The sequence below is a fragment of the Ascidia mentula genome, chromosome 5 (assembly GCF_947561715.1).
Source record: "Ascidia mentula chromosome 5, kaAscMent1.1, whole genome shotgun sequence".
Lineage (NCBI taxonomy): Eukaryota > Metazoa > Chordata > Ascidiacea > Phlebobranchia > Ascidiidae > Ascidia > Ascidia mentula.
This window is the reverse complement of record NC_138570.1, coordinates 8570001-8586833: the sequence shown is the minus strand read 5'-3', so window position 1 is coordinate 8586833 and position 16833 is coordinate 8570001. Positions and strand designations below refer to the sequence as shown.

The window sequence follows — 16833 nt, the reverse complement described above, 5'->3', positions numbered from 1 at the left end:
GTGGCTAGAAATGTTTTTTCGAATTTATCTGCAGGAAATATATTATCTGTCGGTGTTGTTGTCGCCGTGCTGTACAACATGCACTGAAAATAAGAGCAAACCAGCTCCAGTGGCGCAATCGGTTAGCCCGCCGTACTTATATGACAGTTACGGAGACATGCGGAGGTTGTGAGTTCGAGCCTCACCTGGAGCAGCAAGTTTTAATACTGTTGTAAGAACAAAGACTGAAGCATACTGTATTGCATGTGGCGCCGTGGCTTAGTGGTAAAGCGCCTGTCTAGTAAACAGGAGATCCCGGGTTCGATCCCCGGCGGTGCCTATTTTAATGTATTTGTAAGTATTACAGTGACCTAATTTTCGTGCATGTCTGATTTTGAACCGGAATAGCCTTACAAACTCTGAAGCGCAAGTCTCAAAAGATAACTGGTTTTAACAGATCAACCGACACAATGTGGTACTAAGTTGTGCACAATGCTGGCAACTAGCTGGTTTGTGGAAGATGGGCAACAAAGAAAATTGGAACATGTAGAGAAAAGTTTTCATCAGTGCGTTGAGCGGCTGAAGGTCGTGCGTCTCTGTGGCGCAATCGGTTAGCGCGTTCGGCTGTTAACCGAAAGGTTGGTGGTTCGAGCCCACCCAGGGACGTAATAATTTTTATATTCATCTCCATCGAAAATGGTAGTTAACTATTTGCATGGAAGTTTCATTCGCATGTCAGGATGGCCGAGTGGTCTAAGGCGCCAGACTCAAGCTTCTATGCTGCACTGAATTACGGTGGTATGGGTGTTCTGGTCTCCGAATGGAGGCGTGGGTTCGAATCCCACTTCTGAGAATCTTTTTTTATTTGAGGATATCTAATCTTTCTCTTCGGCTCCCCTGCCAATAGCATTCCTCAAAGCTAATATTTGATTCCACATTACTACAAGTATAATGTGATTGTTTCAGTGTGCTAGTTGGTCTCTATAGCTCAGTGGTAGAGCACTGGTCTCGTAAACCAGGGGTCGCGAGTTCAAACCTCGCTGGAGGCAAGTGGCTAGAAATGTTTTTTCGAATTTATCTGCAGGAAATATATTATCTGTCGGTGTTGTTGTCGCCGTGCTGTACAACATGCACTGAAAATAAGAGCAAACCAGCTCCAGTGGGGCAATCGGTTAGCGCGCCGTACTTATATGACAGTTACGGAGACATGCGGAGGTTGTGAGTTCGAGCCTCACCTGGAGCAGCAAGTTTTAATACTGTTTCAATATCAAGTTGTAAGAACAAAGACTGAAGCATACTGTATTGCATGTGGCGCCGTGGCTTAGTGGTAAAGCGCCTGTCTAGTAAACAGGAGATCCCGGGTTCGATCCCCGGCGGTGCCTATTTTAATCTATTTGTAAGTATTACAGTGACCTAAATTTCGTGCATGTCTGATTTTGAACCGGAATAGCCTTACAAACTCTGAAGCGCAAGTCTCAAAAGATAACTGGTTTTAACAGATCAACCGACACAATGTGGTACTAAGTTGTGCACAATGCTGACAACTAGCTGGTTTGTGGAAGATGGGCAACAAAGAAAATTGGAACATGTAGAGAAAAGTTTTCATCAGTGCGTTGAGCGGCTGAAGGTCGTGCGTCTCTGTGGCGCAATCGGTTAGCGCGTTCGGCTGTTAACCGAAAGGTTGGTGGTTCGAGCCCACCCAGGGACGTAATAATTTTTATATTCATCTCCTCCGAAAATGGTAGTTAACTATTTGCATGGAAGTTTCATTCGCATGTCAGGATGGCCGAGTGGTCTAAGGCGCCAGACTCAAGCTTCTATGCTGCACTGAATTACGGTGGTATGGGTGTTCTGGTCTCCGAATGGAGGCGTGGGTTCGAATCCCAATTCTGACAATCTTTTTTTATTTGAGGATATCTAATCTTTCTCTTCGGCTCCCCTGCCAATAGCATTCCTCAAAGCTAATATTTGATTCCACATTACTACAAGTATAATGTGATTGTTTCAGTGTGCTAGTTGGTCTCTATAGCTCAGTGGTAGAGCACTGGTCTCGTAAACCAGGGGTCGCGAGTTCAAACCTCGCTGGAGGCAAGTGGCTAGAAATGTTTTTTCGAATTTATCTGCAGGAAATATATTATCTGTCGGTGTTGTTGTCGCCGTGCTGTACAACATGCACTGAAAATAAGAGCAAACCAGCTCCAGTGGCGCAATCGGTTAGCGCGCCGTACTTATATGACAGTTACGGAGACATGCGGAGGTTGTGAGTTCGAGCCTCACCTGGAGCAGCAAGTTTTAATACTGTTTCAATATCAAGTTGTAAGAACAAAGACTGAAGCATACTGTATTGCATGTGGCGCCGTGGCTTAGTGGTAAAGCGCCTGTCTAGTAAACAGGAGATCCCGGGTTCGATCCCCGGCGGTGCCTATTTTAATCTATTTGTAAGTATTACAGTGACCTAAATTTCGTGCATGTCTGATTTTGAACCGGAATAGCCTTACAAACTCTGAAGCGCAAGTCTCAAAAGATAACTGGTTTTAACAGATCAACCGACACAATGTGGTACTAAGTTGTGCACAATGCTGACAACTAGCTGGTTTGTGGAAGATGGGCAACAAAGAAAATTGGAACATGTAGAGAAAAGTTTTCATCAGTGCGTTGAGCGGCTGAAGGTCGTGCGTCTCTGTGGCGCAATCGGTTAGCGCGTTCGGCTGTTAACCGAAAGGTTGGTGGTTCGAGCCCACCCAGGGACGTAATAAATTTTATATTCATCTCCTCCGAAAATGGTAGTTAACTATTTGCATGGAAGTTTCATTCGCATGTCAGGATGGCCGAGTGGTCTAAGGCGCCAGACTCAAGCTTCTATGCTGCACTGAATTACGGTGGTATGGGTGTTCTGGTCTCCGAATGGAGGCGTGGGTTCGAATCCCAATTCTGACAATCTTTTTTTATTTGAGGATATCTAATCTTTCTCTTCGGCTCCCCTGCCAATAGCATTCCTCAAAGCTAATATTTGATTCCACATTACTACAAGTATAATGTGATTGTTTCAGTGTGCTAGTTGGTCTCTATAGCTCAGTGGTAGAGCACTGGTCTCGTAAACCAGGGGTCGCGAGTTCAAACCTCGCTGGAGGCAAGTGGCTAGAAATGTTTTTTCGAATTTATCTGCAGGAAATATATTATCTGTCGGTGTTGTTGTCGCCGTGCTGTACAACATGCACTGAAAATAAGAGCAAACCAGCTCCAGTGGCGCAATCGGTTAGCGCGCCGTACTTATATGACAGTTACGGAGACATGCGGAGGTTGTGAGTTCGAGCCTCACCTGGAGCAGCAAGTTTTAATACTGTTTCAATATCAAGTTGTAAGAACAAAGACTGAAGCATACTGTATTGCATGAGGCGCCGTGGCTTAGTGGTAAAGCGCCTGTCTAGTAAACAGGAGATCCCGGGTTCGATCCCCGGCGGTGCCTATTTTAATCTATTTGTAAGTATTACAGTGACCTAAATTTCGTGCATGTCTGATTTTGAACCGGAATAGCCTTACAAACTCTGAAGCGCAAGTCTCAAAAGATAACTGGTTTTAACAGATCAACCGACACAATGTGGTACTAGGTTGTGCACAATGCTGACAACTAGCTGGTTTGTGGAAGATGGGCAACAAAGAAAATTGGAACATGTAGAGAAAAGTTTTCATCAGTGCGTTGAGCGGCTGAAGGTCGTGCGTCTCTGTGGCGCAATCGGTTAGCGCGTTCGGCTGTTAACCGAAAGGTTGGTGGTTCGAGCCCACCCAGGGACGTAATAATTTTTATATTCATCTCCTCCGAAAATGGTAGTTAACTATTTGCATGGAAGTTTCATTCGCATGTCAGGATGGCCGAGTGGTCTAAGGCGCCAGACTCAAGCTTCTATGCTGCACTGAATTACGGTGGTATGGGTGTTCTGGTCTCCGAATGGAGGCGTGGGTTCGAATCCCACTTCTGACAATCTTTTTTTATTTGAGGATATCTAATCTTTCTCTTCGGCTCCCCTGCCAATAGCATTCCTCAAAGCTAATATTTGATTCCACATTACTACAAGTATAATGTGATTGTTTCAGTGTGCTAGTTGGTCTCTATAGCTCAGTGGTAGAGCACTGGTCTCGTAAACCAGGGGTCGCGAGTTCAAACCTCGCTGGAGGCAAGTGGCTAGAAATGTTTTTTCGAATTTATCTGCAGGAAATATATTATCTGTCGGTGTTGTTGTCGCCGTGCTGTACAACATGCACTGAAAATTAGAGCAAACCAGCTCCAGTGGCGCAATCGGTTAGCGCGCCGTACTTATATGACAGTTACGGAGACATGCGGAGGTTGTGAGTTCAAGCCTCACCTGGAGCAGCAAGTTTTAATACTGTTTCAATATCAAGTTGTAAGAACAAAGACTGAAGCATACTGTATTGCATGTGGCGCCGTGGCTTAGTGGTAAAGCGCCTGTCTAGAAAACAGGAGATCCCGGGTTCGATCCCCGGCGGTGCCTATTTTAATCTATTTGTAAGTATTACAGTGACCTAAATTTCGTGCATGTCTGATTTTGAACCGGAATAGCCTTACAAACTCTGAAGCGCAAGTCTCAAAAGATAACTGGTTTTAACAGATCAACCGACACAATGTGGTACTAAGTTGTGCACAATGCTGACAACTAGCTGGTTTGTGGAAGATGGGCAACAAAGAAAATTGGAACATGTAGAGAAAAGTTTTCATCAGTGCGTTGAGCGGCTGAAGGTCGTGCGTCTCTGTGGCGCAATCGGTTAGCGCGTTCGGCTGTTAACCGAAAGGTTGGTGGTTCGAGCCCACCCAGGGACGTAATAATTTTTATATTCATCTCCTCCGAAAATGGTAGTTAACTATTTGCATGGAAGTTTCATTCGCATGTCAGGATGGCCGAGTGGTCTAAGGCGCCAGACTCAAGCTTCTATGCTGCACTGAATTACGGTGGTATGGGTGTTCTGGTCTCCGAATGGAGGCGTGGGTTCGAATCCCAATTCTGACAATCTTTTTTTATTTGAGGATATCTAATCTTTCTCTTCGGCTCCCCTGCCAATAGCATTCCTCAAAGCTAATATTTGATTCCACATTACTACAAGTATAATGTGATTGTTTCAGTGTGCTAGTTGGTCTCTATAGCTCAGTGGTAGAGCACTGGTCTCGTAAACCAGGGGTCGCGAGTTCAAACCTCGCTGGAGGCAAGTGGCTAGAAATGTTTTTTCGAATTTATTTGCAGGAAATATATTATCTGTCGGTGTTGTTGTCGCCGTGCTGTACAACATGCACTGAAAATAAGAGCAAACCAGCTCCAGTGGCGCAATCGGTTAGCGCGCCGTACTTATATGACAGTTACGGAGACATGCGGAGGTTGTGAGTTCGAGCCTCACCTGGAGCAGCAAGTTTTAATACTGTTTCAATATCAAGTTGTAAGAACAAAGACTGAAGCATACTGTATTGCATGTGGCGCCGTGGCTTAGTGGTAAAGCGCCTGTCTAGTAAACAGGAGATCCCGGGTTCGATCCCCGGCGGTGCCTATTTTAATGTATTTGTAAGTATTACAGTGACCTAAATTTCGTGCATGTCTGATTTTGAACCGGAATAGCCTTACAAACTCTGAAGCGCAAGTCTCAAAAGATAACTGGTTTTAACAGATCAACCGACACAATGTGGTACTAAGTTGTGCACAATGCTGACAACTAGCTGGTTTGTGGAAGATGGGCAACAAAGAAAATTGGAACATGTAGAGAAAAGTTTTCATCAGTGCGTTGAGCGGCTGAAGGTCGTGCGTCTCTGTGGCGCAATCGGTTAGCGCGTTCGGCTGTTAACCGAAAGGTTGGTGGTTCGAGCCCACCCAGGGACGTAATAATTTTTATATTCATCTCCTCCGAAAATGGTAGTTAACTATTTGCATGGAAGTTTCATTCGCATGTCAGGATGGCCGAGTGGTCTAAGGCGCCAGACTCAAGCTTCTATGCTGCACTGAATTACGGTGGTATGGGTGTTCTGGTCTCCGAATGGAGGCGTGGGTTCGAATCCCACTTCTGACAATCTTTTTTTATTTGAGGATATCTAATCTTTCTCTTCGGCTCCCCTGCCAATAGCATTCCTCAAAGCTAATATTTGATTCCACATTACTACAAGTATAATGTGATTGTTTCAGTGTGCTAGTTGGTCTCTATAGCTCAGTGGTAGAGCACTGGTCTCGTAAACCAGGGGTCGCGAGTTCAAACCTCGCTGGAGGCAAGTGGCTAGAAATGTTTTTTCGAATTTATTTGCAGGAAATATATTATCTGTCGGTGTTGTTGTCGCCGTGCTGTACAACATGCACTGAAAATAAGAGCAAACCAGCTCCAGTGGCGCAATCGGTTAGCGCGCCGTACTTATATGACAGTTACGGAGACATGCGGAGGTTGTGAGTTCGAGCCTCACCTGGAGCAGCAAGTTTTAATACTGTTTCAATATCAAGTTGTAAGAACAAAGACTGAAGCATACTGTATTGCATGTGGCGCCGTGGCTTAGTGGTAAAGCGCCTGTCTAGTAAACAGGAGATCCCGGGTTCGATCCCCGGCGGTGCCTATTTTAATGTATTTGTAAGTATTACAGTGACCTAAATTTCGTGCATGTCTGATTTTGAACCGGAATAGCCTTACAAACTCTGAAGCGCAAGTCTCAAAAGATAACTGGTTTTAACAGATCAACCGACACAATGTGGTACTAAGTTGTGCACAATGCTGACAACTAGCTGGTTTGTGGAAGATGGGCAACAAAGAAAATTGGAACATGTAGAGAAAAGTTTTCATCAGTGCGTTGAGCGGCTGAAGGTCGTGCGTCTCTGTGGCGCAATCGGTTAGCGCGTTCGGCTGTTAACCGAAAGGTTGGTGGTTCGAGCCCACCCAGGGACGTAATAATTTTTATATTCATCTCCTCCGAAAATGGTAGTTAACTATTTGCATGGAAGTTTCATTCGCATGTCAGGATGGCCGAGTGGTCTAAGGCGCCAGACTCAAGCTTCTATGCTGCACTGAATTACGGTGGTATGGGTGTTCTGGTCTCCGAATGGAGGCGTGGGTTCGAATCCCACTTCTGACAATCTTTTTTTATTTGAGGATATCTAATCTTTCTCTTCGGCTCCCCTGCCAATAGCATTCCTCAAAGCTAATATTTGATTCCACATTACTACAAGTATAATGTGATTGTTTCAGTGTGCTAGTTGGTCTCTATAGCTCAGTGGTAGAGCACTGGTCTCGTAAACCAGGGGTCGCGAGTTCAAACCTCGCTGGAGGCAAGTGGCTAGAAATGTTTTTTCGAATTTATCTGCAGGAAATATATTATCTGTCGGTGTTGTTGTCGCCGTGCTGTACAACATGCACTGAAAATTAGAGCAAACCAGCTCCAGTGGCGCAATCGGTTAGCGCGCCGTACTTATATGACAGTTACGGAGACATGCGGAGGTTGTGAGTTCAAGCCTCACCTGGAGCAGCAAGTTTTAATACTGTTTCAATATCAAGTTGTAAGAACAAAGACTGAAGCATACTGTATTGCATGTGGCGCCGTGGCTTAGTGGTAAAGCGCCTGTCTAGAAAACAGGAGATCCCGGGTTCGATCCCCGGCGGTGCCTATTTTAATCTATTTGTAAGTATTACAGTGACCTAAATTTCGTGCATGTCTGATTTTGAACCGGAATAGCCTTACAAACTCTGAAGCGCAAGTCTCAAAAGATAACTGGTTTTAACAGATCAACCGACACAATGTGGTACTAAGTTGTGCACAATGCTGACAACTAGCTGGTTTGTGGAAGATGGGCAACAAAGAAAATTGGAACATGTAGAGAAAAGTTTTCATCAGTGCGTTGAGCGGCTGAAGGTCGTGCGTCTCTGTGGCGCAATCGGTTAGCGCGTTCGGCTGTTAACCGAAAGGTTGGTGGTTCGAGCCCACCCAGGGACGTAATAATTTTTATATTCATCTCCTCCGAAAATGGTAGTTAACTATTTGCATGGAAGTTTCATTCGCATGTCAGGATGGCCGAGTGGTCTAAGGCGCCAGACTCAAGCTTCTATGCTGCACTGAATTACGGTGGTATGGGTGTTCTGGTCTCCGAATGGAGGCGTGGGTTCGAATCCCAATTCTGACAATCTTTTTTTATTTGAGGATATCTAATCTTTCTCTTCGGCTCCCCTGCCAATAGCATTCCTCAAAGCTAATATTTGATTCCACATTACTACAAGTATAATGTGATTGTTTCAGTGTGCTAGTTGGTCTCTATAGCTCAGTGGTAGAGCACTGGTCTCGTAAACCAGGGGTCGCGAGTTCAAACCTCGCTGGAGGCAAGTGGCTAGAAATGTTTTTTCGAATTTATTTGCAGGAAATATATTATCTGTCGGTGTTGTTGTCGCCGTGCTGTACAACATGCACTGAAAATAAGAGCAAACCAGCTCCAGTGGCGCAATCGGTTAGCGCGCCGTACTTATATGACAGTTACGGAGACATGCGGAGGTTGTGAGTTCGAGCCTCACCTGGAGCAGCAAGTTTTAATACTGTTTCAATATCAAGTTGTAAGAACAAAGACTGAAGCATACTGTATTGCATGTGGCGCCGTGGCTTAGTGGTAAAGCGCCTGTCTAGTAAACAGGAGATCCCGGGTTCGATCCCCGGCGGTGCCTATTTTAATGTATTTGTAAGTATTACAGTGACCTAAATTTCGTGCATGTCTGATTTTGAACCGGAATAGCCTTACAAACTCTGAAGCGCAAGTCTCAAAAGATAACTGGTTTTAACAGATCAACCGACACAATGTGGTACTAAGTTGTGCACAATGCTGACAACTAGCTGGTTTGTGGAAGATGGGCAACAAAGAAAATTGGAACATGTAGAGAAAAGTTTTCATCAGTGCGTTGAGCGGCTGAAGGTCGTGCGTCTCTGTGGCGCAATCGGTTAGCGCGTTCGGCTGTTAACCGAAAGGTTGGTGGTTCGAGCCCACCCAGGAACGTAATAATTTTTATATTCATCTCCTCCGAAAATGGTAGTTAACTATTTGCATGGAAGTTTCATTCGCATGTCAGGATGGCCGAGTGGTCTAAGGCGCCAGACTCAAGCTTCTATGCTGCACTGAATTACGGTGGTATGGGTGTTCTGGTCTCCGAATGGAGGCGTGGGTTCGAATCCCACTTCTGACAATCTTTTTTTATTTGAGGATATCTAATCTTTCTCTTCGGCTCCCCTGCCAATAGCATTCCTCAAAGCTAATATTTGATTCCACATTACTACAAGTATAATGTGATTGTTTCAGTGTGCTAGTTGGTCTCTATAGCTCAGTGGTAGAGCACTGGTCTCGTAAACCAGGGGTCGCGAGTTCAAACCTCGCTGGAGGCAAGTGGCTAGAAATGTTTTTTCGAATTTATCTGCAGGAAATATATTATCTGTCGGTGTTGTTGTCGCCGTGCTGTACAACATGCACTGAAAATTAGAGCAAACCAGCTCCAGTGGCGCAATCGGTTAGCGCGCCGTACTTATATGACAGTTACGGAGACATGCGGAGGTTGTGAGTTCAAGCCTCACCTGGAGCAGCAAGTTTTAATACTGTTTCAATATCAAGTTGTAAGAACAAAGACTGAAGCATACTGTATTGCATGTGGCGCCGTGGCTTAGTGGTAAAGCGCCTGTCTAGAAAACAGGAGATCCCGGGTTCGATCCCCGGCGGTGCCTATTTTAATCTATTTGTAAGTATTACAGTGACCTAAATTTCGTGCATGTCTGATTTTGAACCGCAATAGCCTTACAAACTCTGAAGCGCAAGTCGCAAAAGATAACTGGTTTTAACAGATCAACCGACACAATGTGGTACTAAGTTGTGCACAATGCTGACAACTAGCTGGTTTGTGGAAGATAGGCAACAAAGAAAATTGGAACATGTAGAGAAAAGTTTTCATCAGTGCGTTGAGCGGCTGAAGGTCGTGCGTCTCTGTGGCGCAATCGGTTAGCGCGTTCGGCTGTTAACCGAAAGGTTGGTGGTTCGAGCCCACCCAGGGACGTAATAATTTTTATATTCATCTCCTCCGAAAATGGTAGGTAACTATTTGCATGGAAGTTTCATTCGCATGTCAGGATGGCCGAGTGGTCTAAGGCGCCAGACTCAAGCTTCTATGCTGCACTGAATTACGGTGGTATGGGTGTTCTGGTCTCCGAATGGAGGCGTGGGTTCGAATCCCACTTCTGACAATCTTTTTTTATTTGAGGATATCTAATCTTTCTCTTCGGCTCCCCTGCCAATAGCATTCCTCAAAGCTAATATTTGATTCCACATTACTACAAGTATAATGTGATTGTTTCAGTGTGCTAGTTGGTCTCTATAGCTCAGTGGTAGAGCACTGGTCTCGTAAACCAGGGGTCGCGAGTTCAAACCTCGCTGGAGGCAAGTGGCTAGAAATGTTTTTTCGAATTTATCTGCAGGAAATATATTATCTGTCGGTGTTGTTGTCGCCGTGCTGTACAACATGCACTGAAAATAAGAGCAAACCAGCTCCAGTGGCGCAATCGGTTAGCGCGCCGTACTTATATGACAGTTACGGAGACATGCGGAGGTTGTGAGTTCGAGCCTCACCTGGAGCAGCAAGTTTTAATACTGTTTCAATATCAAGTTGTAAGAACAAAGACTGAAGCATACTGTATTGCATGTGGCGCCGTGGCTTAGTGGTAAAGCGCCTGTCTAGTAAACAGGAGATCCCGGGTTCGATCCCCGGCGGTGCCTATTTTAATGTATTTGTAAGTATTACAGTGACCTAAATTTCGTGCATGTCTGATTTTGAACCGGAATAGCCTTACAAACTCTGAAGCGCAAGTCTCAAAAGATAACTGGTTTTAACAGATCAACCGACACAATGTGGTACTAAGTTGTGCACAATGCTGACAACTAGCTGGTTTGTGGAAGATGGGCAACAAAGAAAATTGGAACATGTAGAGAAAAGTTTTCATCAGTGCGTTGAGCGGCTGAAGGTCGTGCGTCTCTGTGGCGCAATCGGTTAGCGCGTTCGGCTGTTAACCGAAAGGTTGGTGGTTCGAGCCCACCCAGGGACGTAATAATTTTTATATTCATCTCCTCCGAAAATGGTAGTTAACTATTTGCATGGAAGTTTCATTCGCATGTCAGGATGGCCGAGTGGTCTAAGGCGCCAGACTCAAGCTTCTATGCTGCACTGAATTACGGTGGTATGGGTGTTCTGGTCTCCGAATGGAGGCGTGGGTTCGAATCCCACTTCTGACAATCTTTTTTTATTTCAGGATATCTAATCTTTCTCTTCGGCTCCACTGCCAATAGCATTCCTCAAAGCTAGTATTTGATTCCACATTACTACAAGTATAATGTGATTATCTCAGTGTGCTAGTTGGTCTCTATAGCTCAGTGGTAGAGCACTGGTTTCGTAAACCAGGGGTCGCGAGTTCAAACCTCGCTGCAGGCAAGTGGCTAGAAATGTTTTTTCGAATTTATCTGCAGGAAATATATTATCTGTCGGTGTTGTTGTCGCCGTGCTGTACAACATGCACTGAAAATAAGAGCAAACCAGCTCCAGTGGCGCAATCGGTTAGCGCGCCGTACTTATATGACAGTTACGGAGACATGCGGAGGTTGTGAGTTCGAGCCTCACCTGGAGCAGCAAGTTTTAATACTGTTTCAATATCAAGTTGTAAGAACAAAGACTGAAGCATACTGTATTGCATGAGGCGCCGTGGCTTAGTGGTAAAGCGCCTGTCTAGTAAACAGGAGATCCCGGGTTCGATCCCCGGCTGTGCCTATTTTAATCTATTTGTAAGTATTACAGTGACCTAAATTTCGTGCATGTCTGATTTTGAACCGGAATAGCCTTACAAACTCTGAAGCGCAAGTCTCAAAAGATAACTGGTTTTAACAGATCAACCGACACAATGTGGTACTAAGTTGTGCACAATGCTGACAACTAGCTGGTTTGTGGAAGATGGGCAACAAAGAAAATTGGAACATGTAGAGAAAAGTTTTCATCAGTGCGTTGAGCGGCTGAAGGTCGTGCGTCTCTGTGGCGCAATCGGTTAGCGCGTTCGGCTGTTAACCGAAAGGTTGGTGGTTCGAGCCCACCCAGGGACGTAATAATTTTTATATTCATCTCCTCCGAAAATGGTAGTTAACTATTTGCATGGAAGTTTCATTCGCATGTCAGGATGGCCGAGTGGTCTAAGGCGCCAGACTCAAGCTTCTATGCTGCACTGAATTACGGTGGTATGGGTGTTCTGGTCTCCGAATGGAGGCGTGGGTTCGAATCCCACTTCTGACAATCTTTTTTTATTTGAGGATATCTAATCTTTCTCTTCGGCTCCCCTGCCAATAGCATTCCTCAAAGCTAATATTTGATTCCACATTACTACAAGTATAATGTGATTGTTTCAGTGTGCTAGTTGGTCTCTATAGCTCAGTGGTAGAGCACTGGTCTCGTAAACCAGGGGTCGCGAGTTCAAACCTCGCTGGAGGCAAGTGGCTAGAAATGTTTTTTCGAATTTATCTGCAGGAAATATATTATCTGTCGGTGTTGTTGTCGCCGTGCTGTACAACATGCACTGAAAATTAGAGCAAACCAGCTCCAGTGGCGCAATCGGTTAGCGCGCCGTACTTATATGACAGTTACGGAGACATGCGGAGGTTGTGAGTTCAAGCCTCACCTGGAGCAGCAAGTTTTAATACTGTTTCAATATCAAGTTGTAAGAACAAAGACTGAAGCATACTGTATTGCATGTGGCGCCGTGGCTTAGTGGTAAAGCGCCTGTCTAGAAAACAGGAGATCCCGGGTTCGATCCCCGGCGGTGCCTATTTTAATCTATTTGTAAGTATTACAGTGACCTAAATTTCGTGCATGTCTGATTTTGAACCGGAATAGCCTTACAAACTCTGAAGCGCAAGTCTCAAAAGATAACTGGTTTTAACAGATCAACCGACACAATGTGGTACTAAGTTGTGCACAATGCTGACAACTAGCTGGTTTGTGGAAGATGGGCAACAAAGAAAATTGGAACATGTAGAGAAAAGTTTTCATCAGTGCGTTGAGCGGCTGAAGGTCGTGCGTCTCTGTGGCGCAATCGGTTAGCGCGTTCGGCTGTTAACCGAAAGGTTGGTGGTTCGAGCCCACCCAGGGACGTAATAATTTTTATATTCATCTCCTCCGAAAATGGTAGTTAACTATTTGCATGGAAGTTTCATTCGCATGTCAGGATGGCCGAGTGGTCTAAGGCGCCAGACTCAAGCTTCTATGCTGCACTGAATTACGGTGGTATGGGTGTTCTGGTCTCCGAATGGAGGCGTGGGTTCGAATCCCAATTCTGACAATCTTTTTTTATTTGAGGATATCTAATCTTTCTCTTCGGCTCCCCTGCCAATAGCATTCCTCAAAGCTAATATTTGATTCCACATTACTACAAGTATAATGTGATTGTTTCAGTGTGCTAGTTGGTCTCTATAGCTCAGTGGTAGAGCACTGGTCTCGTAAACCAGGGGTCGCGAGTTCAAACCTCGCTGGAGGCAAGTGGCTAGAAATGTTTTTTCGAATTTATTTGCAGGAAATATATTATCTGTCGGTGTTGTTGTCGCCGTGCTGTACAACATGCACTGAAAATAAGAGCAAACCAGCTCCAGTGGCGCAATCGGTTAGCGCGCCGTACTTATATGACAGTTACGGAGACATGCGGAGGTTGTGAGTTCGAGCCTCACCTGGAGCAGCAAGTTTTAATACTGTTTCAATATCAAGTTGTAAGAACAAAGACTGAAGCATACTGTATTGCATGTGGCGCCGTGGCTTAGTGGTAAAGCGCCTGTCTAGTAAACAGGAGATCCCGGGTTCGATCCCCGGCGGTGCCTATTTTAATGTATTTGTAAGTATTACAGTGACCTAAATTTCGTGCATGTCTGATTTTGAACCGGAATAGCCTTACAAACTCTGAAGCGCAAGTCTCAAAAGATAACTGGTTTTAACAGATCAACCGACACAATGTGGTACTAAGTTGTGCACAATGCTGACAACTAGCTGGTTTGTGGAAGATGGGCAACAAAGAAAATTGGAACATGTAGAGAAAAGTTTTCATCAGTGCGTTGAGCGGCTGAAGGTCGTGCGTCTCTGTGGCGCAATCGGTTAGCGCGTTCGGCTGTTAACCGAAAGGTTGGTGGTTCGAGCCCACCCAGGAACGTAATAATTTTTATATTCATCTCCTCCGAAAATGGTAGTTAACTATTTGCATGGAAGTTTCATTCGCATGTCAGGATGGCCGAGTGGTCTAAGGCGCCAGACTCAAGCTTCTATGCTGCACTGAATTACGGTGGTATGGGTGTTCTGGTCTCCGAATGGAGGCGTGGGTTCGAATCCCACTTCTGACAATCTTTTTTTATTTGAGGATATCTAATCTTTCTCTTCGGCTCCCCTGCCAATAGCATTCCTCAAAGCTAATATTTGATTCCACATTACTACAAGTATAATGTGATTGTTTCAGTGTGCTAGTTGGTCTCTATAGCTCAGTGGTAGAGCACTGGTCTCGTAAACCAGGGGTCGCGAGTTCAAACCTCGCTGGAGGCAAGTGGCTAGAAATGTTTTTTCGAATTTATCTGCAGGAAATATATTATCTGTCGGTGTTGTTGTCGCCGTGCTGTACAACATGCACTGAAAATTAGAGCAAACCAGCTCCAGTGGCGCAATCGGTTAGCGCGCCGTACTTATATGACAGTTACGGAGACATGCGGAGGTTGTGAGTTCAAGCCTCACCTGGAGCAGCAAGTTTTAATACTGTTTCAATATCAAGTTGTAAGAACAAAGACTGAAGCATACTGTATTGCATGTGGCGCCGTGGCTTAGTGGTAAAGCGCCTGTCTAGAAAACAGGAGATCCCGGGTTCGATCCCCGGCGGTGCCTATTTTAATCTATTTGTAAGTATTACAGTGACCTAAATTTCGTGCATGTCTGATTTTGAACCGCAATAGCCTTACAAACTCTGAAGCGCAAGTCGCAAAAGATAACTGGTTTTAACAGATCAACCGACACAATGTGGTACTAAGTTGTGCACAATGCTGACAACTAGCTGGTTTGTGGAAGATAGGCAACAAAGAAAATTGGAACATGTAGAGAAAAGTTTTCATCAGTGCGTTGAGCGGCTGAAGGTCGTGCGTCTCTGTGGCGCAATCGGTTAGCGCGTTCGGCTGTTAACCGAAAGGTTGGTGGTTCGAGCCCACCCAGGGACGTAATAATTTTTATATTCATCTCCTCCGAAAATGGTAGGTAACTATTTGCATGGAAGTTTCATTCGCATGTCAGGATGGCCGAGTGGTCTAAGGCGCCAGACTCAAGCTTCTATGCTGCACTGAATTACGGTGGTATGGGTGTTCTGGTCTCCGAATGGAGGCGTGGGTTCGAATCCCACTTCTGACAATCTTTTTTTATTTGAGGATATCTAATCTTTCTCTTCGGCTCCCCTGCCAATAGCATTCCTCAAAGCTAATATTTGATTCCACATTACTACAAGTATAATGTGATTGTTTCAGTGTGCTAGTTGGTCTCTATAGCTCAGTGGTAGAGCACTGGTCTCGTAAACCAGGGGTCGCGAGTTCAAACCTCGCTGGAGGCAAGTGGCTAGAAATGTTTTTTCGAATTTATCTGCAGGAAATATATTATCTGTCGGTGTTGTTGTCGCCGTGCTGTACAACATGCACTGAAAATAAGAGCAAACCAGCTCCAGTGGCGCAATCGGTTAGCGCGCCGTACTTATATGACAGTTACGGAGACATGCGGAGGTTGTGAGTTCGAGCCTCACCTGGAGCAGCAAGTTTTAATACTGTTTCAATATCAAGTTGTAAGAACAAAGACTGAAGCATACTGTATTGCATGTGGCGCCGTGGCTTAGTGGTAAAGCGCCTGTCTAGTAAACAGGAGATCCCGGGTTCGATCCCCGGCGGTGCCTATTTTAATGTATTTGTAAGTATTACAGTGACCTAAATTTCGTGCATGTCTGATTTTGAACCGGAATAGCCTTACAAACTCTGAAGCGCAAGTCTCAAAAGATAACTGGTTTTAACAGATCAACCGACACAATGTGGTACTAAGTTGTGCACAATGCTGACAACTAGCTGGTTTGTGGAAGATGGGCAACAAAGAAAATTGGAACATGTAGAGAAAAGTTTTCATCAGTGCGTTGAGCGGCTGAAGGTCGTGCGTCTCTGTGGCGCAATCGGTTAGCGCGTTCGGCTGTTAACCGAAAGGTTGGTGGTTCGAGCCCACCCAGGGACGTAATAATTTTTATATTCATCTCCTCCGAAAATGGTAGGTAACTATTTGCATGGAAGTTTCATTCGCATGTCAGGATGGCCGAGTGGTCTAAGGCGCCAGACTCAAGCTTCTATGCTGCACTGAATTACGGTGGTATGGGTGTTCTGGTCTCCGAATGGAGGCGTGGGTTCGAATCCCACTTCTGACAATCTTTTTTTATTTCAGGATATCTAATCTTTCTCTTCGGCTCCACTGCCAATAGCATTCCTCAAAGCTAGTATTTGATTCCACATTACTACAAGTATAATGTGATTATCTCAGTGTGCTAGTTGGTCTCTATAGCTCAGTGGTAGAGCACTGGTTTCGTAAACCAGGGGTCGCGAGTTCAAACCTCGCTGCAGGCAAGTGGCTAGAAATGTTTTTTCGAATTTATCTGCAGGAAATATATTATCTGTCGGTGTTGTTGTCGCCGTGCTGTACAACATGCACTGAAAATAAGAGCAAACCAGCTCCAGTGGCGCAATCGGTTAGCGCGCCGTACTTATATGACAGTTACGGAGACATGCGGAGGTTGTGAGT

The 16833-nt window shown here is 45.0% G+C and overlaps 81 non-coding genes across 81 annotated transcripts in view; all 81 read left to right on the top strand.

The window, feature by feature from the left end:
- The first annotated feature begins 103 nt into the window (after positions 1-103).
- On the top strand, positions 104-193 carry Trnai-uau (transfer RNA isoleucine (anticodon UAU)). The gene is given in 2 exon segments: positions 104-141; positions 158-193. It is a non-coding gene; the product is annotated as a tRNA-Ile (tRNA).
- A 54-nt stretch (positions 194-247) lies between these two features.
- Positions 248-319, top strand: Trnat-agu (transfer RNA threonine (anticodon AGU)). Its single transcript has one exon. It is a non-coding gene; the product is annotated as a tRNA-Thr (tRNA).
- Positions 320-571: 252 nt separating this feature from the next.
- On the top strand, positions 572-645 carry Trnan-guu (transfer RNA asparagine (anticodon GUU)). Its single transcript has one exon. It is a non-coding gene; the product is annotated as a tRNA-Asn (tRNA).
- Positions 646-713: 68 nt separating this feature from the next.
- Trnal-caa (transfer RNA leucine (anticodon CAA)) lies at positions 714-832 on the top strand. The gene is made up of 2 exons: positions 714-751; positions 787-832. It is a non-coding gene; the product is annotated as a tRNA-Leu (tRNA).
- A 124-nt stretch (positions 833-956) lies between these two features.
- Positions 957-1028, top strand: Trnat-cgu (transfer RNA threonine (anticodon CGU)). The gene has a single exon. It is a non-coding gene; the product is annotated as a tRNA-Thr (tRNA).
- A 104-nt stretch (positions 1029-1132) lies between these two features.
- Positions 1133-1222, top strand: Trnai-uau (transfer RNA isoleucine (anticodon UAU)). The gene is given in 2 exon segments: positions 1133-1170; positions 1187-1222. It is a non-coding gene; the product is annotated as a tRNA-Ile (tRNA).
- Positions 1223-1289: 67 nt separating this feature from the next.
- On the top strand, positions 1290-1361 carry Trnat-agu (transfer RNA threonine (anticodon AGU)). Its single transcript has one exon. It is a non-coding gene; the product is annotated as a tRNA-Thr (tRNA).
- Positions 1362-1613: 252 nt separating this feature from the next.
- Trnan-guu (transfer RNA asparagine (anticodon GUU)) lies at positions 1614-1687 on the top strand. Its single transcript has one exon. It is a non-coding gene; the product is annotated as a tRNA-Asn (tRNA).
- A 68-nt stretch (positions 1688-1755) lies between these two features.
- Trnal-caa (transfer RNA leucine (anticodon CAA)) lies at positions 1756-1874 on the top strand. Its single transcript has 2 exons — positions 1756-1793; positions 1829-1874. It is a non-coding gene; the product is annotated as a tRNA-Leu (tRNA).
- Positions 1875-1998: 124 nt separating this feature from the next.
- On the top strand, positions 1999-2070 carry Trnat-cgu (transfer RNA threonine (anticodon CGU)). Its single transcript has one exon. It is a non-coding gene; the product is annotated as a tRNA-Thr (tRNA).
- Positions 2071-2174: 104 nt separating this feature from the next.
- On the top strand, positions 2175-2264 carry Trnai-uau (transfer RNA isoleucine (anticodon UAU)). Its single transcript is given in 2 exon segments — positions 2175-2212; positions 2229-2264. It is a non-coding gene; the product is annotated as a tRNA-Ile (tRNA).
- A 67-nt stretch (positions 2265-2331) lies between these two features.
- Trnat-agu (transfer RNA threonine (anticodon AGU)) lies at positions 2332-2403 on the top strand. Its single transcript has one exon. It is a non-coding gene; the product is annotated as a tRNA-Thr (tRNA).
- A 252-nt stretch (positions 2404-2655) lies between these two features.
- Positions 2656-2729, top strand: Trnan-guu (transfer RNA asparagine (anticodon GUU)). The gene has a single exon. It is a non-coding gene; the product is annotated as a tRNA-Asn (tRNA).
- A 68-nt stretch (positions 2730-2797) lies between these two features.
- On the top strand, positions 2798-2916 carry Trnal-caa (transfer RNA leucine (anticodon CAA)). Its single transcript has 2 exons — positions 2798-2835; positions 2871-2916. It is a non-coding gene; the product is annotated as a tRNA-Leu (tRNA).
- Positions 2917-3040: 124 nt separating this feature from the next.
- Positions 3041-3112, top strand: Trnat-cgu (transfer RNA threonine (anticodon CGU)). The gene has a single exon. It is a non-coding gene; the product is annotated as a tRNA-Thr (tRNA).
- A 104-nt stretch (positions 3113-3216) lies between these two features.
- Positions 3217-3306, top strand: Trnai-uau (transfer RNA isoleucine (anticodon UAU)). Its single transcript is given in 2 exon segments — positions 3217-3254; positions 3271-3306. It is a non-coding gene; the product is annotated as a tRNA-Ile (tRNA).
- A 67-nt stretch (positions 3307-3373) lies between these two features.
- On the top strand, positions 3374-3445 carry Trnat-agu (transfer RNA threonine (anticodon AGU)). Its single transcript has one exon. It is a non-coding gene; the product is annotated as a tRNA-Thr (tRNA).
- A 252-nt stretch (positions 3446-3697) lies between these two features.
- Positions 3698-3771, top strand: Trnan-guu (transfer RNA asparagine (anticodon GUU)). Its single transcript has one exon. It is a non-coding gene; the product is annotated as a tRNA-Asn (tRNA).
- A 68-nt stretch (positions 3772-3839) lies between these two features.
- Trnal-caa (transfer RNA leucine (anticodon CAA)) lies at positions 3840-3958 on the top strand. The gene is made up of 2 exons: positions 3840-3877; positions 3913-3958. It is a non-coding gene; the product is annotated as a tRNA-Leu (tRNA).
- A 124-nt stretch (positions 3959-4082) lies between these two features.
- Trnat-cgu (transfer RNA threonine (anticodon CGU)) lies at positions 4083-4154 on the top strand. Its single transcript has one exon. It is a non-coding gene; the product is annotated as a tRNA-Thr (tRNA).
- Positions 4155-4258: 104 nt separating this feature from the next.
- Trnai-uau (transfer RNA isoleucine (anticodon UAU)) lies at positions 4259-4348 on the top strand. Its single transcript is given in 2 exon segments — positions 4259-4296; positions 4313-4348. It is a non-coding gene; the product is annotated as a tRNA-Ile (tRNA).
- A 67-nt stretch (positions 4349-4415) lies between these two features.
- Trnas-aga (transfer RNA serine (anticodon AGA)) lies at positions 4416-4487 on the top strand. The gene has a single exon. It is a non-coding gene; the product is annotated as a tRNA-Ser (tRNA).
- Positions 4488-4739: 252 nt separating this feature from the next.
- Trnan-guu (transfer RNA asparagine (anticodon GUU)) lies at positions 4740-4813 on the top strand. The gene has a single exon. It is a non-coding gene; the product is annotated as a tRNA-Asn (tRNA).
- Positions 4814-4881: 68 nt separating this feature from the next.
- On the top strand, positions 4882-5000 carry Trnal-caa (transfer RNA leucine (anticodon CAA)). The gene is made up of 2 exons: positions 4882-4919; positions 4955-5000. It is a non-coding gene; the product is annotated as a tRNA-Leu (tRNA).
- A 124-nt stretch (positions 5001-5124) lies between these two features.
- Trnat-cgu (transfer RNA threonine (anticodon CGU)) lies at positions 5125-5196 on the top strand. Its single transcript has one exon. It is a non-coding gene; the product is annotated as a tRNA-Thr (tRNA).
- Positions 5197-5300: 104 nt separating this feature from the next.
- On the top strand, positions 5301-5390 carry Trnai-uau (transfer RNA isoleucine (anticodon UAU)). The gene is given in 2 exon segments: positions 5301-5338; positions 5355-5390. It is a non-coding gene; the product is annotated as a tRNA-Ile (tRNA).
- Positions 5391-5457: 67 nt separating this feature from the next.
- Trnat-agu (transfer RNA threonine (anticodon AGU)) lies at positions 5458-5529 on the top strand. Its single transcript has one exon. It is a non-coding gene; the product is annotated as a tRNA-Thr (tRNA).
- A 252-nt stretch (positions 5530-5781) lies between these two features.
- On the top strand, positions 5782-5855 carry Trnan-guu (transfer RNA asparagine (anticodon GUU)). Its single transcript has one exon. It is a non-coding gene; the product is annotated as a tRNA-Asn (tRNA).
- Positions 5856-5923: 68 nt separating this feature from the next.
- Trnal-caa (transfer RNA leucine (anticodon CAA)) lies at positions 5924-6042 on the top strand. The gene is made up of 2 exons: positions 5924-5961; positions 5997-6042. It is a non-coding gene; the product is annotated as a tRNA-Leu (tRNA).
- A 124-nt stretch (positions 6043-6166) lies between these two features.
- Positions 6167-6238, top strand: Trnat-cgu (transfer RNA threonine (anticodon CGU)). Its single transcript has one exon. It is a non-coding gene; the product is annotated as a tRNA-Thr (tRNA).
- Positions 6239-6342: 104 nt separating this feature from the next.
- Positions 6343-6432, top strand: Trnai-uau (transfer RNA isoleucine (anticodon UAU)). Its single transcript is given in 2 exon segments — positions 6343-6380; positions 6397-6432. It is a non-coding gene; the product is annotated as a tRNA-Ile (tRNA).
- Positions 6433-6499: 67 nt separating this feature from the next.
- Trnat-agu (transfer RNA threonine (anticodon AGU)) lies at positions 6500-6571 on the top strand. The gene has a single exon. It is a non-coding gene; the product is annotated as a tRNA-Thr (tRNA).
- A 252-nt stretch (positions 6572-6823) lies between these two features.
- On the top strand, positions 6824-6897 carry Trnan-guu (transfer RNA asparagine (anticodon GUU)). Its single transcript has one exon. It is a non-coding gene; the product is annotated as a tRNA-Asn (tRNA).
- A 68-nt stretch (positions 6898-6965) lies between these two features.
- On the top strand, positions 6966-7084 carry Trnal-caa (transfer RNA leucine (anticodon CAA)). Its single transcript has 2 exons — positions 6966-7003; positions 7039-7084. It is a non-coding gene; the product is annotated as a tRNA-Leu (tRNA).
- A 124-nt stretch (positions 7085-7208) lies between these two features.
- Trnat-cgu (transfer RNA threonine (anticodon CGU)) lies at positions 7209-7280 on the top strand. Its single transcript has one exon. It is a non-coding gene; the product is annotated as a tRNA-Thr (tRNA).
- A 104-nt stretch (positions 7281-7384) lies between these two features.
- Trnai-uau (transfer RNA isoleucine (anticodon UAU)) lies at positions 7385-7474 on the top strand. Its single transcript is given in 2 exon segments — positions 7385-7422; positions 7439-7474. It is a non-coding gene; the product is annotated as a tRNA-Ile (tRNA).
- Positions 7475-7541: 67 nt separating this feature from the next.
- Positions 7542-7613, top strand: Trnas-aga (transfer RNA serine (anticodon AGA)). The gene has a single exon. It is a non-coding gene; the product is annotated as a tRNA-Ser (tRNA).
- Positions 7614-7865: 252 nt separating this feature from the next.
- Trnan-guu (transfer RNA asparagine (anticodon GUU)) lies at positions 7866-7939 on the top strand. The gene has a single exon. It is a non-coding gene; the product is annotated as a tRNA-Asn (tRNA).
- A 68-nt stretch (positions 7940-8007) lies between these two features.
- Trnal-caa (transfer RNA leucine (anticodon CAA)) lies at positions 8008-8126 on the top strand. Its single transcript has 2 exons — positions 8008-8045; positions 8081-8126. It is a non-coding gene; the product is annotated as a tRNA-Leu (tRNA).
- A 124-nt stretch (positions 8127-8250) lies between these two features.
- Positions 8251-8322, top strand: Trnat-cgu (transfer RNA threonine (anticodon CGU)). The gene has a single exon. It is a non-coding gene; the product is annotated as a tRNA-Thr (tRNA).
- Positions 8323-8426: 104 nt separating this feature from the next.
- Trnai-uau (transfer RNA isoleucine (anticodon UAU)) lies at positions 8427-8516 on the top strand. Its single transcript is given in 2 exon segments — positions 8427-8464; positions 8481-8516. It is a non-coding gene; the product is annotated as a tRNA-Ile (tRNA).
- A 67-nt stretch (positions 8517-8583) lies between these two features.
- Positions 8584-8655, top strand: Trnat-agu (transfer RNA threonine (anticodon AGU)). Its single transcript has one exon. It is a non-coding gene; the product is annotated as a tRNA-Thr (tRNA).
- A 252-nt stretch (positions 8656-8907) lies between these two features.
- On the top strand, positions 8908-8981 carry Trnan-guu (transfer RNA asparagine (anticodon GUU)). The gene has a single exon. It is a non-coding gene; the product is annotated as a tRNA-Asn (tRNA).
- A 68-nt stretch (positions 8982-9049) lies between these two features.
- Trnal-caa (transfer RNA leucine (anticodon CAA)) lies at positions 9050-9168 on the top strand. Its single transcript has 2 exons — positions 9050-9087; positions 9123-9168. It is a non-coding gene; the product is annotated as a tRNA-Leu (tRNA).
- A 124-nt stretch (positions 9169-9292) lies between these two features.
- Trnat-cgu (transfer RNA threonine (anticodon CGU)) lies at positions 9293-9364 on the top strand. Its single transcript has one exon. It is a non-coding gene; the product is annotated as a tRNA-Thr (tRNA).
- A 104-nt stretch (positions 9365-9468) lies between these two features.
- On the top strand, positions 9469-9558 carry Trnai-uau (transfer RNA isoleucine (anticodon UAU)). The gene is given in 2 exon segments: positions 9469-9506; positions 9523-9558. It is a non-coding gene; the product is annotated as a tRNA-Ile (tRNA).
- A 67-nt stretch (positions 9559-9625) lies between these two features.
- Trnas-aga (transfer RNA serine (anticodon AGA)) lies at positions 9626-9697 on the top strand. Its single transcript has one exon. It is a non-coding gene; the product is annotated as a tRNA-Ser (tRNA).
- A 252-nt stretch (positions 9698-9949) lies between these two features.
- On the top strand, positions 9950-10023 carry Trnan-guu (transfer RNA asparagine (anticodon GUU)). The gene has a single exon. It is a non-coding gene; the product is annotated as a tRNA-Asn (tRNA).
- A 68-nt stretch (positions 10024-10091) lies between these two features.
- Positions 10092-10210, top strand: Trnal-caa (transfer RNA leucine (anticodon CAA)). The gene is made up of 2 exons: positions 10092-10129; positions 10165-10210. It is a non-coding gene; the product is annotated as a tRNA-Leu (tRNA).
- Positions 10211-10334: 124 nt separating this feature from the next.
- Positions 10335-10406, top strand: Trnat-cgu (transfer RNA threonine (anticodon CGU)). Its single transcript has one exon. It is a non-coding gene; the product is annotated as a tRNA-Thr (tRNA).
- A 104-nt stretch (positions 10407-10510) lies between these two features.
- On the top strand, positions 10511-10600 carry Trnai-uau (transfer RNA isoleucine (anticodon UAU)). The gene is given in 2 exon segments: positions 10511-10548; positions 10565-10600. It is a non-coding gene; the product is annotated as a tRNA-Ile (tRNA).
- A 67-nt stretch (positions 10601-10667) lies between these two features.
- Positions 10668-10739, top strand: Trnat-agu (transfer RNA threonine (anticodon AGU)). Its single transcript has one exon. It is a non-coding gene; the product is annotated as a tRNA-Thr (tRNA).
- Positions 10740-10991: 252 nt separating this feature from the next.
- On the top strand, positions 10992-11065 carry Trnan-guu (transfer RNA asparagine (anticodon GUU)). The gene has a single exon. It is a non-coding gene; the product is annotated as a tRNA-Asn (tRNA).
- Positions 11066-11133: 68 nt separating this feature from the next.
- Positions 11134-11252, top strand: Trnal-caa (transfer RNA leucine (anticodon CAA)). The gene is made up of 2 exons: positions 11134-11171; positions 11207-11252. It is a non-coding gene; the product is annotated as a tRNA-Leu (tRNA).
- Positions 11253-11376: 124 nt separating this feature from the next.
- On the top strand, positions 11377-11448 carry Trnat-cgu (transfer RNA threonine (anticodon CGU)). Its single transcript has one exon. It is a non-coding gene; the product is annotated as a tRNA-Thr (tRNA).
- Positions 11449-11552: 104 nt separating this feature from the next.
- On the top strand, positions 11553-11642 carry Trnai-uau (transfer RNA isoleucine (anticodon UAU)). Its single transcript is given in 2 exon segments — positions 11553-11590; positions 11607-11642. It is a non-coding gene; the product is annotated as a tRNA-Ile (tRNA).
- A 67-nt stretch (positions 11643-11709) lies between these two features.
- Positions 11710-11781, top strand: Trnat-agu (transfer RNA threonine (anticodon AGU)). Its single transcript has one exon. It is a non-coding gene; the product is annotated as a tRNA-Thr (tRNA).
- A 252-nt stretch (positions 11782-12033) lies between these two features.
- Positions 12034-12107, top strand: Trnan-guu (transfer RNA asparagine (anticodon GUU)). The gene has a single exon. It is a non-coding gene; the product is annotated as a tRNA-Asn (tRNA).
- A 68-nt stretch (positions 12108-12175) lies between these two features.
- On the top strand, positions 12176-12294 carry Trnal-caa (transfer RNA leucine (anticodon CAA)). Its single transcript has 2 exons — positions 12176-12213; positions 12249-12294. It is a non-coding gene; the product is annotated as a tRNA-Leu (tRNA).
- A 124-nt stretch (positions 12295-12418) lies between these two features.
- Trnat-cgu (transfer RNA threonine (anticodon CGU)) lies at positions 12419-12490 on the top strand. The gene has a single exon. It is a non-coding gene; the product is annotated as a tRNA-Thr (tRNA).
- A 104-nt stretch (positions 12491-12594) lies between these two features.
- Positions 12595-12684, top strand: Trnai-uau (transfer RNA isoleucine (anticodon UAU)). Its single transcript is given in 2 exon segments — positions 12595-12632; positions 12649-12684. It is a non-coding gene; the product is annotated as a tRNA-Ile (tRNA).
- A 67-nt stretch (positions 12685-12751) lies between these two features.
- Trnas-aga (transfer RNA serine (anticodon AGA)) lies at positions 12752-12823 on the top strand. The gene has a single exon. It is a non-coding gene; the product is annotated as a tRNA-Ser (tRNA).
- Positions 12824-13075: 252 nt separating this feature from the next.
- On the top strand, positions 13076-13149 carry Trnan-guu (transfer RNA asparagine (anticodon GUU)). The gene has a single exon. It is a non-coding gene; the product is annotated as a tRNA-Asn (tRNA).
- A 68-nt stretch (positions 13150-13217) lies between these two features.
- Trnal-caa (transfer RNA leucine (anticodon CAA)) lies at positions 13218-13336 on the top strand. Its single transcript has 2 exons — positions 13218-13255; positions 13291-13336. It is a non-coding gene; the product is annotated as a tRNA-Leu (tRNA).
- A 124-nt stretch (positions 13337-13460) lies between these two features.
- Trnat-cgu (transfer RNA threonine (anticodon CGU)) lies at positions 13461-13532 on the top strand. The gene has a single exon. It is a non-coding gene; the product is annotated as a tRNA-Thr (tRNA).
- Positions 13533-13636: 104 nt separating this feature from the next.
- Positions 13637-13726, top strand: Trnai-uau (transfer RNA isoleucine (anticodon UAU)). Its single transcript is given in 2 exon segments — positions 13637-13674; positions 13691-13726. It is a non-coding gene; the product is annotated as a tRNA-Ile (tRNA).
- Positions 13727-13793: 67 nt separating this feature from the next.
- Trnat-agu (transfer RNA threonine (anticodon AGU)) lies at positions 13794-13865 on the top strand. The gene has a single exon. It is a non-coding gene; the product is annotated as a tRNA-Thr (tRNA).
- Positions 13866-14117: 252 nt separating this feature from the next.
- Trnan-guu (transfer RNA asparagine (anticodon GUU)) lies at positions 14118-14191 on the top strand. Its single transcript has one exon. It is a non-coding gene; the product is annotated as a tRNA-Asn (tRNA).
- A 68-nt stretch (positions 14192-14259) lies between these two features.
- Positions 14260-14378, top strand: Trnal-caa (transfer RNA leucine (anticodon CAA)). The gene is made up of 2 exons: positions 14260-14297; positions 14333-14378. It is a non-coding gene; the product is annotated as a tRNA-Leu (tRNA).
- Positions 14379-14502: 124 nt separating this feature from the next.
- Trnat-cgu (transfer RNA threonine (anticodon CGU)) lies at positions 14503-14574 on the top strand. Its single transcript has one exon. It is a non-coding gene; the product is annotated as a tRNA-Thr (tRNA).
- Positions 14575-14678: 104 nt separating this feature from the next.
- Trnai-uau (transfer RNA isoleucine (anticodon UAU)) lies at positions 14679-14768 on the top strand. The gene is given in 2 exon segments: positions 14679-14716; positions 14733-14768. It is a non-coding gene; the product is annotated as a tRNA-Ile (tRNA).
- A 67-nt stretch (positions 14769-14835) lies between these two features.
- On the top strand, positions 14836-14907 carry Trnas-aga (transfer RNA serine (anticodon AGA)). Its single transcript has one exon. It is a non-coding gene; the product is annotated as a tRNA-Ser (tRNA).
- Positions 14908-15159: 252 nt separating this feature from the next.
- Trnan-guu (transfer RNA asparagine (anticodon GUU)) lies at positions 15160-15233 on the top strand. The gene has a single exon. It is a non-coding gene; the product is annotated as a tRNA-Asn (tRNA).
- A 68-nt stretch (positions 15234-15301) lies between these two features.
- Positions 15302-15420, top strand: Trnal-caa (transfer RNA leucine (anticodon CAA)). The gene is made up of 2 exons: positions 15302-15339; positions 15375-15420. It is a non-coding gene; the product is annotated as a tRNA-Leu (tRNA).
- Positions 15421-15544: 124 nt separating this feature from the next.
- Positions 15545-15616, top strand: Trnat-cgu (transfer RNA threonine (anticodon CGU)). Its single transcript has one exon. It is a non-coding gene; the product is annotated as a tRNA-Thr (tRNA).
- Positions 15617-15720: 104 nt separating this feature from the next.
- Trnai-uau (transfer RNA isoleucine (anticodon UAU)) lies at positions 15721-15810 on the top strand. Its single transcript is given in 2 exon segments — positions 15721-15758; positions 15775-15810. It is a non-coding gene; the product is annotated as a tRNA-Ile (tRNA).
- Positions 15811-15877: 67 nt separating this feature from the next.
- On the top strand, positions 15878-15949 carry Trnat-agu (transfer RNA threonine (anticodon AGU)). Its single transcript has one exon. It is a non-coding gene; the product is annotated as a tRNA-Thr (tRNA).
- Positions 15950-16201: 252 nt separating this feature from the next.
- Trnan-guu (transfer RNA asparagine (anticodon GUU)) lies at positions 16202-16275 on the top strand. Its single transcript has one exon. It is a non-coding gene; the product is annotated as a tRNA-Asn (tRNA).
- A 68-nt stretch (positions 16276-16343) lies between these two features.
- On the top strand, positions 16344-16462 carry Trnal-caa (transfer RNA leucine (anticodon CAA)). The gene is made up of 2 exons: positions 16344-16381; positions 16417-16462. It is a non-coding gene; the product is annotated as a tRNA-Leu (tRNA).
- A 124-nt stretch (positions 16463-16586) lies between these two features.
- Positions 16587-16658, top strand: Trnat-cgu (transfer RNA threonine (anticodon CGU)). The gene has a single exon. It is a non-coding gene; the product is annotated as a tRNA-Thr (tRNA).
- Positions 16659-16762: 104 nt separating this feature from the next.
- Trnai-uau (transfer RNA isoleucine (anticodon UAU)) overlaps positions 16763-16833 on the top strand; it is a 90-nt gene continuing 19 nt past the window's right edge. Inside the window, 2 exon segments of the tRNA in view lie at positions 16763-16800; positions 16817-16833. The exon segment at positions 16817-16833 is cut by the window's right edge and continues 19 nt beyond it. This is a non-coding gene — a tRNA (tRNA-Ile).